General features: G+C 48.0%; 1 protein-coding gene across 1 annotated transcript in view; it reads right to left on the bottom strand.

Annotated features, from left to right (window-relative positions):
* Positions 1 to 2223, bottom strand: part of LOC146594575 (uncharacterized) — a 15788-nt gene extending 13565 nt beyond the window's left edge. Inside the window, exons 1-2 of the mRNA XM_085307271.1 lie at positions 1923 to 2223; positions 1567 to 1670 (exon numbers count right to left, since the gene is read on the bottom strand). The gene's annotated coding sequence lies outside the window, so the exon portion shown is untranslated. The remainder of the gene's footprint in view (positions 1 to 1566; positions 1671 to 1922) is intronic.
* Between the last annotated feature and the right edge of the window lie 11080 nt (positions 2224 to 13303).

Genomic DNA, 13303 nt, shown 5'->3' with positions numbered 1-13303 from the left:
CACACACACACACATCAGGAAAGGGAAGAATCATACACAGACAGAAGCAGAAAAAGGGCCTTGCTTGGGCTAGGTTTGGTTTGAGCCAGCACTCTCAGACAGCAGCCAGGATCAGCAGCCCAGAGAATTGTCCAAAAATGGGGCAGACTACTGATATTTTTCCTGCAGCACAAGGATTTCTAGTAGTAGTGTCTTCAATAGTCTCTCCCTCTCGTGGGTTTTTCAAACTGCAGACTCTCCAGACTGAACTGATCTCATGATCTGGGGAAAAGATCCTATCTTGAGATTTTCACCACTAGGTTTTAGCATCCTTTGCGGCCACCACCCCACCATCCCTCCCGTGACTGCCACGGCTACAGATTCCCATTTAAGTTTCACGCAGGGACCAAACTCTACAAACACTGGGGAAGACTGTCCTGGATCCAGACAACTCTGAGCTAGAGGAGCAAGGAGAGTTCAACAGTTTGCAGAATCCAAACGGCAGGCCACGGAGCACTGCTCGGACACCATCCATCCCTTAGCCGCACAGCGCAGGAGACGCTACAGCTTGGATTTGCCTATAGATGTATTGCAAAGTTTTAAAAATTTAAATAATTAGCAAGCAAGTGTAAAAGAGGATTCAAGCTTGTCATTGCTGCATTTACACTGAACCAAACAGGCCTATCACCTTGCCCACTTTAGGAGAGAAACATGAAAATGTTTAACCTAGCTTTGCAGTTGAGTGCCTCTTAGTTCAATATAGTTTCCACATTTACCTCACTAATCCTGTAACTCCTGCAAAATAATCTTTCCGCAGCAGCATTACCTTCTCACCTACAGGCTGCAAATAWGACTTAAATGCTTTAGCAGATCTCAGGAACATTATAGACTGTTTAAAAAAAAAAACACTATATAGTATGTTTTTCAAGGTTTGTAACTAGCAGTTTGGGCTCTCCTAGGGGATCCCCACTAGTTAGATCTCCACTCTGTGCCACCTTCAAAACTGGAGGTACAGGCGTCCAGCCTGTGGGCAAAGACTTTGTCCCCCCTCCCCGCAGCGCCTGAGCTCTTCTCGGAGCAGTCGCGTTTCAGTGCCGCCCAGGGTTGGCGGGAATAACAACTGAATTGTTCCAGGCTGCCTGGGCTTTAACTAATAAATTCCAGTTCCCACCCCAGTGGATAGTTATATAGTTCCGGGCTTTGTTCATGGGCTTAGCTGTATCCAGACACATCACAAGGGAGTGGGAGGGAAAATCCTATTTTCGCTGTTAAATTCATGCAAGCTTCTCCTTTCGGTTCCATTTAAACACAAAAATACGCATTTATTTCTGTGAAAATCCTATGAGGAAGAGCTTGTTTAACTCAAGATACCAAATCCTAATTAGATTAGTCAGTAAAATCCCCAAACAACTTATTGTCCTCAGCAGAGATATGCTGAATTAGCAAGTTCTTACAAGAAAGATCCCCTAGTACTATTAAAGGTACTATTTTTGGCTCAGGAAATCACTGTTCTGCAGCTTTCTGCAAGCCAGGAAAAAGCAGTAGAAGAACTATCATTATACGGTTGCCCTGTTCTTATACTTTTACCTTTTAGCATCTGCTGTTGGCTAAGCCAAGGAAGAATGTGAGGCTAGATGGTCCTTTGATCTCACCGTCTGGTCAAATTTGTCTTTAACGTTCTTCGGACAGTTCTGTAAATGAATTCAGCATCACTTTTTTTATTAGTATATTCGGAATAAACTTGATTACACAGCAGAGAAATGCATGCTGGCTTGCAGAAATTGAGGAGGGAAGGATTATTTTAAAACCAGTCAAAATTTTCACTGCCTGTCTTTCATCTCCCATCTCACTGATTTATTGCCGGCAGTAAACGCCTGCAATATTCGTCTGCCTGCAGTTATCGGCCACAAGCCTCCTTGAGAAGAATTAGAAATGTTACTCACAGCGATTCTCCCAGCGCGGGGATTTTTGGCAGCGTCTCGCAGCTGCAGTTCAGCTATCAGAGCTGGAGTCTCTGCCGCTCAAAGCTTATCTAAAGAGATTTTATACAACTTGCAGCGGATTAATAACCACGCATTATTAAAAAAATAAAAAAAAATAAAAACCCACGGTGGTTAGACTCGCTTTTTGTCYGTGGGCTGCAGCCATCGATTGGCTAAAACCTCCCGAAACCAAACGCTTATGCAAGAGAGAGACGATTACTCAACGAGGGCATTTTATAAGAGCCAGGGCGCCGCGCGCTCCCGACTTGCTCACAGGCAAACGCTGGCAAGCGCCTGCCCCTGGAGCTTCCCGCGCTCCTCCGCTGAGCCACGAGGAGGGAGCCGGGCGCGCCAGCGAGCAGCGGCTCCCGCGCGGGACGGGGGGCTGCGGACCAGCCTGCCTCGGGGGCGAGGGGGGCCCGGAGGCAGCAAGCGGCAGGTCTCAAACGCCCGGAGGGAGCCGAAAGCGAAGGGAACGCGAGCAGTTATGGCCAAGTCCCTGGAGGGCTCGCRCTGAAGTCACGGGTCTTTTCGTGCCCAACTCGAGCCAGGGTCCTTCCAAAGTGCACAACTACAGCGCAAAGCGGGTGGGCGCTGGGGTCTCCCCGGTGCCAAATAAGAGCGGTGAACAAGCGGCTGCTTAGGACCGAAGCGCAACCTCTCCTGTTAAAAATCAACATCGCAGGGCTGGGAACGACTCCTGCRCGGGCTGCGGGAGGGGCAAAACCGCACGGACGGACGTGGGTCCGCGCCGCGCCAGCCGCGGGGAACGGCAGGGCACCCAGCCGGCTCCGCTGCTGCTGCCGAGCTCCGGCGCAGCCCTGAGGTCCACCCTTCCACGGYTCTCCTGTCAGGAAACCAGGGGTCTAAGCACGATTTTATTTCGTATCAGGCAATAGATTTATTCCTCATACAGAACCAAGGTGTGAACCCAGAGCAAGGCTGCATTAATGTCCTTCTCCCTCCCTCCTTTCTTATTTTGTGTATCCCCCTCTAGATGCACACACAACTACTTGCATCGTATGGGGCTCTGTTCCTAGTACACTGTCTGCAAGGCATCCTTGCCTCAGCGGGACCAGTCTTCTTTAGGGGCCTACTTATATTTTTATATATATTTAAATACATACATATATATATTTTTTAAATTCAGATAGCCCAAACCACCTCAGTGTAACATCAGATACCACATTTTCATCCAATAAACAGACTCTCCAGAATTCTTTACTTCCTACAGTCAACTTTTTAGCGCATGCCTGCTAGGCATTGCTCATTAGACCAGTGATCAGCCACGTCCATGCTGAGGTAAATCCAGGAAACATCAGCCAAGTGGTGGAACCAATGCACTTTGCCACCCCAYGCTCCTGCTGGTTATTTTAATGCACCTATCTTGTTTGAGTGAGGGAAGTGGAAGCGGTGCTGCCACAGCAGCAGCCTTGCCCTCGTGCCACAGCCAGCAAGGCAGAAGCTTTAGGTCCACACTCTGTGTTTCAAAATATTGCAGTTCTGATGAAACTGCAACACAGGCCTCAGATCAGAGTTTTCTCACGCAGCTTCCATAAGTCTCCACCTATGTTTCTAAAACGCAGTGCCTATAAATGCATGTGCTAAAACATGAACAATTTTTGCTTCTGGACTGCCCAGTATAGCCAGAAGTGGGCATGTTCAATACAGCCACAGCTCTAAGACACCGGCTCTTCAGTGTCAAGCTCAAAACAGGGGTTTGGGGGAAAGCCCTGCCCTTCTGGTGGCTCTATCAGGTCTCTCAGTGAAGATGTGCACTGAGAAGCCCCGTGAGYATTTGCGGGGTGCCGAGCAGGGTGGGCAGCCCTCCTGCTGGAATTACCGCCCCGCTGGCAAGAAGCTCCTTTGAAACAGATGAACGCTCCTGCTAGCAGCTGAAATCAGACCCTGGGAGCAAGCGGCAGCCGACTGCTTCCTCGCCCAGGCACCACTGCGGGAGCCCCACTCCCACGTGCTCGCTCCGCATCGGGCAGGAACTGAGACGAGTTCCTTGGTGGGCAGCTCACCTAGCGGCACGTGCTCTCAGGAGCGGTAAGCTCYGTAAAGCAAGGCAGAAAAGCCATTTAATGGGCATTTTCCCCTTCATCAAGGAAAACTCTAATGTCACCTAGGACAGGGGTATTTTGCCCTGCCAACRCTTTTCTTCCCCTCAGCAGCGATGCCAGGAGTTTAAATCCAAAACGCACTCCGATGCCTTCCTGGTCTAATCTTTACAACCGCTTGCTTCAAATCCAGAGTTTCCTAGAGCCAACTGGCAGCTGAGAGTCAGTGACCTCATTGGAAATCGTTTTCAGGACAGAGTTCTGCAAGTATTGAGAACCAAGCATCCTAATCTTTTAACAACAGCTCAAGCATCCTAATCCTGCAGCGGGTTAATCTGGGTGTCTTCAGTGCCAGGGATTAGCCTGTGGGTTCTGCTCAAAGGGATGGGATTTGAGCGGGTGCCCTGGGATGGGTCTGCAGTGAAGAGGATCTGTGCTAGCAATCCACTTTGGGTATTTTAAGAGAGAAAATCATCTGCTTTTTATTGCTGTAGAACAGAACTGATCCACCCGTTGGCAACAGGGAATCTCAGTAGGTCCAAGGGAGCGAGCACAGTAAGTAGAGCCCACTAACCACAYATTTTTCCCGTCTAGAACTGCTGCCATGCCAAAATTCATCCACTGATCACCGTCAAATCATTTACTTGAACCCTGGATTAAGCACACTGTTGTAAACATTTAAGTAACTTACTTAAACTAACCCTCATCCATCTCTTCTTGCAAGGAAAAGAAAACCCAGCAGCAGTGCCCTTCTGTCTGCTAAGATAAGCTTTACGAGAGGTGGACCACAGACTGTTTTCCCCAGATGTTCTCACTTACTGGTGAAGCAGTGGCGAGTTTGCCTACTTCGAGGTCAGCCCAGGAGCCTGCAGCGGTGTCCTCAGGGTCACGTCGGGAGCACAGACCAGATTATGAAGCTGGCAGGGAAGGCACAGGTATGAGATGCCCGAAACTCACCTCGGCAACCCACCCCCGAAAGCCAGCCAGCTGCAAAGAGATTATGGAAGCAGCAAAGTTAAGCGGGGAAGAACGAGGAGACAACAGTTCATACAGCTAGATGCTTTCATTTTGTGAGCTTATCTTTCATTTCATTGAACTGCGTGGTGCTGTCGCTGTTCACAGGACCCCCCCATCTCCTCCTGTACATCGCGGCAGGGGTGGCCTGCAGCCAAGAGCSCCCAGTCAGTATTTCACTTGGTCAGCATCACCTCTGTATCCCTTGTTGGTTTTAAAATCAGTTGGGAGGAAAAAAGGAAAATACAGACACTAGCCTCCTGATTGACTTTTCTGGGCCCTCACCACTATCCCATCTGACTCTTCCATAAGCACTACTTTTTTGCACAGTTAGGGAAAAACTGCAAAAAGCATGCAGGAAACAAGCTGCTCACCTTGACAGCAACACAGCAGAAAACCATCTACACCCACTGGGGTCTGGACATTGCAGACCCTAAGTGGCCACCCAGCACAGGTCAGGAGCAGGCACTGGTGGGTTAAGAAGGGGGAGAAGGCACCTGAACCTCCGCCACAGCACAGATTATTTTTCCACTCCCCTGAGACAAGAAAAATGGCTTCATTTTTATAGCTGCAGCATCCAAGTTGTCAGCTGTAATTCAGAGCACCTGCTTTGCAGCTGCAAGGGCCTAATTTTCTTATAGCACTTTGCAGTAGTTTACATACTTAAATTCATAGTGTCATCTGTAATTGATAGCAGTTCACGCATCTACAGCTAGGCAGCAGGCATCTTGAGCTGGGCATCCAGAAAATGAGGAACGCAGCATCCGGCTTGAAGTAGCTTTCCTACAAGAGGGCAGCATGAAGCTTAATAAACTTCAATTTGCAGGAGTTGAGTGCCTGACTTTGTCATTACTGTTCTTTAACACAGCAATTTTGCCACCTAATTATCTTTTTTTTTTTTTTTTAAGTAAACTGAAATATATATATGCCATCACATGGAAATATATCACCTCCCACATGAATCATCAGCAGAACTGGAACATTCAGTTCCACCACTGTAGGAAACTAGTGTTAACAAAACTCAGTGCAAGACTTTACAGCTGGGGAAGGTGGAGGGTTTGTTTTTTGTTTTTTTTTTTTAATTATCTTTAAGAATTGATCTGCAATAAGTTGTTTCTACCCGCTCACCCTCCCAGCAGCATCAGCGGCATGCTCACAGGGACCCAGCTAYGCGCATCCAAAAGGTCTGGCCACAATCACTTGTGTGTAACAAGACACCCATGAGATAACACCATCSTGCCCTCAATGCATCTCTTAGATTTTTCCTGGCTGGTAGCCACAACCCTGGAGCAGAGGACACTGGGATCTTGCACCTCCTTATCTTGCCTTAATCTTACCCCTGATGTTTCAGGGAAGTTTCTTGAGTCTTGTTACCTTTTTCTGGTTATTTCATGGCTCAGGTATTGTTCATCATCATCTTATCAACTCATCTCTAAGGTTTTGGGTTGTTTTTTGCCTCCTGGTTAGCTGGTCACTTGGCTGAAGCCACACAYGCAATACTCTGCAGCAGTTAATTCGGGCCATTGCTTTAACCCCGATCTGCTGCTTTCTCTGAGTGTTTTCACACATGCATTTCTGTTCATACCAATCCTAGTGTTTCTGTTTAAGATATCATCACTGCGTCTGCCTTCACCGTGAGCTCCTGGCACGGCTAACGCTGGTCAGAAGCTGGTCACTTGTCTGTAGATCAGGGCAGGGGGCAGCTTTGTCACCAAGCTGCACAGCTTTCGACTGCCCATACAGAAAACCCAAGCTTGAGAAGTCCTGCATTTTGTTGGAGGTTGTAGATGGCAGCCTCTCCTCCTGGTTCTCTAGCCCATAAGTTACCATACGGGCTTCATTCTTCCCCTTTACCACATCCCTCACCCTTGCTTGCACGTCCACTCACCTGCCCGCTCCCATCACCCACTCCCCTCCATCCTCAATTGCCCATTTCCTTCCTCTTAGGGAAAACAGCATTTGAAAAGGCTGTTTCTGCCAGCCCCTATTCTCTCTCCCAACAAGGATGGGGGAACCCCCAATTTTCACAAGCCTAGAGCTTGATAAAATTATTTGGCTGTTTTTCACCAAGGCAACAGCAAGCACACCCTTCACTCTACGCTGATCTTCCAGCCCCACTTCCAGGCACGTGGAAGCATCAAAATAATCAAGCAGCTATTCCACCCAAATTTAAGACAAAGCATCAGTTTCCCCCTAAACTTTGACAAATGCATGAGATCTTTTATGCTACAGCTTTTCCGGAAAAAAAAAAANNNAAAGAAAGAAAAAAAGAAAAAAGAAAAAAAAGTGAACTCTAAGCCAGAGACAAACAATGGAAAATAGCAGCCACAAGGCAAAAACACAACCCAAAAAATAAGACAAAGTGAGGAAAGGGAAGGAAGCACTGGGCAGCCTGAACTACAAACACTGTTGCAATTTTTGTTTACAGTTAGTGTATTTTAATCAGTGAAGACGCCTGGCACACCCACACACCCATCCATACCCTGGTTCAGTGGTCTGCAGCCTTTCCAAGGTCACACAGTAGACTGTTTCTCACTCAAATTAGAGACCAGGTATGGAGGCAGGGCTCTCCATCTCATAAAGATGAAATACAGCTTCTCATAGAAACTTTTTGACCTGCTGAGGGTYCCAGCCCCATCAGGGGCCATTTGAAGCTTGCCCACTCACACAGACATGGGTGAGGATCCATCCCCAGCACACCCAGTGATTTGGGATACCTCCATTTTTTGAGGAGCAGACTCAAGGTGCTGTCACTGGATTGACTGGAGCTCCTTCCTTAGGCAGCTCTGGAAGGTGTCTAAAGATCAGTCACTTCTTTTCTAAGCCCCTACAGCTTAGGAAATTGATATTTAAGAGCAAACAAGACACCAGAAAACCTCAGAGGACTCCTGTCAACCTTACTGAATCCAGCAGCAGAGACTACACCTACTCAAGAGGCCAAGGGCTGAGCCTAAACAGCAGAGTGTGGGTGGAGGCTGCAGGTGAGGCCACCCCAGGCAGTTAGGGCCCCTAGGTGCACTGACAGTCAGAAAGACCTCTTGATGGGTTTTTTGCTCAAAAGGCAGGGCTGCAAGAGGCCATTGCCTGGTTAAGAGCTCTCCACTGGGATGTTAGTCCCTCCTCAGTGGCACTCTGTGCGTTTGGGTGCAGCTTTGTGTTAAGTGCTCCCCGGCATGTCTCTCTCCTCCTGGCACCTCCGCAGCCGTGGGTGGCATCTCGTTCCCCCTCGCAGCCGTGCCGAGGTTGGGCACGCGCTCAGGCCGGCTGTGCGAGGGCAGCCAAGTGCACTGAACCTTTGTGCTCACCTTCTCGCAGTCGCAACGGTCAGGGATTGCAAGCATCCACGCTGCAGTTTTCGGTATCACCGCCAAAAGGCAGAGCAGTCAGAACCTGCACCTCCTCTTTCCTGGTGCTTTTTTTTGTGGCATCCAAAACTGAAAGGTGTTTTCTCTATGCTGCATAAATCTTGATGCGTGCCACAATTAAAAAAAAAAAAAGCATGGACCTAAATGGCTGACGCTCTGTGTCTTGAAAAGCTGTTTGAACTGGCACTTGATGGGTATAAAATGCCTCCTCTCACTGTGCTGTGGTGGGTAAGACCTTCAGTTTATTCCTCACCACTGACTGCAGACATTTCTCCTCTTTGTATTTTTTTTGTTTCTCTTGCCCATCTCCTTTCACTCTGCTTCTTTTGGCATCTCCTATCCTGGTCCCATGTGAAAATCTCTCCCTTATGTAATGGTACTTTTAACCAGGCCCAGAGGTAGCTCCTCTCTCACAGCAAAACCAGCTGCCCATTCTCTGCAAAGGTCTGGGCAGGTCAACGTTGTCTCCTCGTGCTCAGCCTTGGGACGCCCTTGACATGCCACCCAACTTTCTCAGCTGAGAATGGTTAATAAAGAAAATGCCAGTAGGTGGTGTCCAAGAATAGTTTCTGGCTTCAGCAATGCCAGCAAAACCTGTGCTACACCTTGTACAGCTGTTGACATCTGCTTTGCACCAGGGAAAGGAGATGGGAGCTGCAGGTGCATCTCCTTGTACTGCACTTCAGAGCAATGGCTACCACTTTCCCGCAGTCTCCAGGCTGCTTTCAGCCTGCTCCTCTGCAGATCAGCTCCTCTGCTGGCCATTGCTCCTGAAGCTCCTCTCCTCTGAGGTGTCTTCCCTGCTGGAGGCAGCTAGGGGCCAGGTGAGGCTAGCGCTGGAACAAGAAGCCAGGGTCTGCATTTCTCTGGTTAAGCCTTGAGACAAAAAACAGCATGGCGGTATCTTCAAGCAACATCTGGGCTGAAAGCCATGTCTCTAAAGCCACACTTAGCCTGAGAATTTTAAACAGGAGATCCACGTTTGTACATGTGTGTGTATATATATGTGTATACACACAACACCCAAAAAGGTCAATGACCACTTCAGCTCAATCCAGTTAAGACATCGGGTTTTCCAAGGCACTTTTAAACCCTCCAGTGTCTGCATCCAGCAGTAGCAGAGGTGCCTGCCATGTGCACTTCTGGCCTGGACAGCAAGTTAGAGTGGCAGAAGCCAATGCAGCTTTTGGCTCTGCAGCCGCAGAGGCAGAACTGGTCATTGCCACCTCTGGGATTTGGCCGGGAGGTGAAGGAGGAGCTGGGATGGGGAACCCATGAAAGCTTGACTTACCTTTGCCCCGTCCTGGGTGTCTCCCCTTGTGGCAGCGGTTGCCTGTGCACCCTCAGACCATACCTGGCACACTGGGCTCCATCCTCACTTGCCCTTAAGCTTCAGTACAATAAAAATGACAGCTAAATTCTCCACTGATCTGTGCCAATGTTAATCAGGTGTGTGGCTGGAAACAAAACCTCTGACACATAGTTACAGGACCTCCTCTGCCATCACAGGCAGCCCTTGCCACGGCTGGGCCTACTTCCCTTTGGGTGGAGAGACCTCCAGGAAGCCTGTGGAGATGCCACGAGCACCTTGACTTCCAGAGTTTCTATAACAGCTGCAGTGCGGAGGAGGAATCGGCTTGGTGTAGCTCTGCTCGCAGGCTGGGCAGGCCTTTAGGAAACAGAGTTTGAATATACCTGGCCCGGAGTCAGCGAGAAGGGTAGGGAAAAAAAAGATCCTTTCCTCTGCTTTGACCCGGTTTATTCAGCACAGGGCATCTGAAGGCTATCCTTCTCTCTTGGCAGCCTTCAGAGAGAATAACGCTGCCTTTGAAGAGTCAGTAGTTGCTTATCTCGTCTCTGCGCCCCGGAGCACAGCCCCTCCTCTCAGGCGCGTGGCTCGGCTTTCGGGAACAAGCAGGCACTCGGCGCAGGTCGACTGGCCTGGCGGTTAGGGCCAGGTCAGAGCGAAAAGGTCTCGCTTTGCAAGGGAAGACACCGCAGCGGGAAWATCGCTGCGGCTTAATCCGCGGGACGGAAGAGGAGAGCTTGCCTCTCCCGGGATAGCGCAGCTGCGGTGGCAGSGGGCGGCTCGGCGGGCGGCGTGCTTACCCGCAAGCAAACTTCGACGTTATCGCTGGGACAAAGCGCGAGGAGGTCCCAGACATCCGCCGCGTTCCCGGCGTCCGCCCGAGCAGCTCAGCGGGGCACTGGGCCGTCCCGGCGCCCCAGGGCCACGCTCAGCTTTGCCCCGCTGGGGCCTTTTGTCACGTTTCTCCCACTGCTGTTGCTTCCCAGTAGAGGTGGCAGAGGGACCCAGCGGCACGGATGGGACTCAGGAAAGCTGGTTGCTGTTCCCAGCTCTGCTACTGCTTTGCTGTATATCCACGAGCAGTTCATTAAGATCAGTATTCCTCAGCTCTCCCCACTTYAGAGCTGTGATAATTACATTTATCTCTCTTTTTGAAGAGTAAGGGCTTGGAGGCATTTGGATAAAAGCCCTCAAAGAGTCAAGTGTTGTTATAGTTATTTATAATAATGTCRGCCCTCCCTGAATTTATAAAATTGTCCTGTGCCAGTGACTGTTTCATATAAAAGGTAGAAAAAACAGKAACATAATTATGGATTGGCTGCATATTCTGCTGCAGGCTCCTTACATTACCSAGATTTGGTTAAACCCAGCCAGCCTGCTAGTGACCTTGCGCAGGCTCCAAAGGAGCTACCAGTACTGCAATGATACGACCCATCACTGCAAAGCAACTACGTTTTTTGTCACAGAGTGCTGGTGATTAAAAAGCACCATAATAGCTTTTAGCTCCTGAAATAACAGTGCAAAGTGTTAAAGCACAGGAAATTCTGGCRCTCCTGTAAATCACCTTTTTCAAAACAGGAGAAAAAACATGAGATACTGCACTTTAAACATATTTAGCCCCCTCCCAATTTCTCTTTAGGTGCCTAAATTCCACACGAAATTCGGGAGCTCTATGAGGCAAATAGTTCAAGTAATAACAACATCTCATGGGAGACTTTATTCACAGGGCCGGTAGGGATTTCTTAGCCCTTATACTATGTATGAGCTTGTTTCACAGACTGTAAGGTCCACACTTAGTTCTGAATGTAAGTAATACTCCTGCGGGCTCACAAAGTCTGAAGCATACAGAACTCACTGCTTTTGCTGCCAATAATATTAAAATGTGAGCAAGCTAAAGCTTCTACATTGAAAACAGTACTTGCACAGAAGCCAATAAATTAAACAACGCTGGGTGACAGATCTGGGCTTTGGCAGCAAATCATATGTATTGTTTAATTCTTTAGGAAAGTGCCTGGCCTGGTTTGATCCACACCAACCAGCAGTCTCCCAAACGAAGCCCAGGYGCACTTCAGGAGCCGGCACAGAGCACAGACCCTTTCCGAGATGCAGTTTGCATGCGACTGCCCTGCTCTGGAAGCTCAGGAAGTTTTATCATATGGACAAAAAGCCAGTGGGTCCATAGGATGGGTCCTGCAAATCTCAAAAGCTTGGTCTTGCTTCTGGACACACATAAAGGAGACATGTAGCAGAAAGTGTTGATTCTGCAGGTCAGATATGTCCTGCTCAAGAAACACGGAGCCATTTAAAAGTTCCAAAGGAAGCAGAGGGAAGTGTCTGYATTTGCAAATGTGTGCAAGTCTGTGGGAGTGAGCGTATACATGCACATTCAGCAGAAAAACACTTTCAAGAAAATCACAGAATAGCCACCAACAAGGTGGATATTACATTACATTACAAGGAAAAGAGATGCCAAGATCTTTGAATTAATTATTCTCAGTGAATCATTCTTACAGTTAAAAGCCATACCAGCATTTCCAGAAAAACTTTCAGTTCTGTATATGTAAACAAATGTAAAGAAAACAAGCAAACACCTAAGAAAATTTGAAGATAAAAGACTTTAGATAATAAGATTAAAGATGTTAATTGGAAACATTTCCAGAAGCTGCACTCACCCAGACTTTGACATTGGTAGCTAGGTTTCTACAAAATACTTCAGCTCTAACCTGATGGCCTCAGTAAGCTTAAATCTGTGGACTAGAAATCCTCTTGCCACAACCCACTTATATTTTGCAGAGTGACTCAGCAAAGCACAGCGGTGTATGTTTAGGTGACACTGAATTTTATGTTTTTGTAGGTATTTAACTGATTCAGGTCTGGGTTTAAACATCAGATTAGAGGCAAGCACCTGCACAAGTGCTTTGAACTTGGGCAGCGATCCCTGAACAACACGGGCTTCCCCCCATCCTGCTCTCCAGTTCTCTTCCTTCTTCATCAAGGACACCAGCATCCTTTTCCCACACCAGCTCCATATCAACACTTCAACCTCCTCTGTCTACAAAAGACCAAAACATATCACATTTTGCTCCCCATATGTAGTCAGTGATTTTAAAGTCTCGGTAAGCCTTCCAAAATAAACCAATAGTCTTAAAAACCGGTGGGAAGAAGCAGGGTGGAAATTTTGTGTGTTCATTTTACTTTACACCTTAAATTTATAGCTGATGAACTCACTGACGCTAATCTATTATCTTTGGCTGAATGAAGAGTTCTGCCTGAAAAGGTAACCAACGGATTGTAAAACTTGATCTTAATTATCCCACAGTTTCAGGTGTTATTCAGGTGGTGGTAGAAAATGTCAATCAGCTTTAAGCCTGTTTTGAGAAAACCACACGGCAAGTGTGTCTACAAGAAATGCATGCTCGCACTCACAGGATAGACAACGAACATGTTAGTGTATGGTGGTGCGATTCTTCCTACCCAAAATAATCATGATTTGCTACTGCACTACTGCTATTGTAATAGTGCATCTGTAAGAGAGTGTGTCAGCCAGAATAATAAGCCAAGAACCACATTAAGAAGGGGGTTTGTTAATAC

Source organism: Rhea americana, unplaced genomic scaffold (genome assembly GCF_003343005.1).
Source record: "Rhea americana isolate MKP2758 unplaced genomic scaffold, rheAme1 scaffold_256, whole genome shotgun sequence".
Classification (NCBI taxonomy): domain Eukaryota; kingdom Metazoa; phylum Chordata; class Aves; order Rheiformes; family Rheidae; genus Rhea; species Rhea americana.
This window is presented reverse-complemented; position numbering and strand designations above follow the sequence as displayed.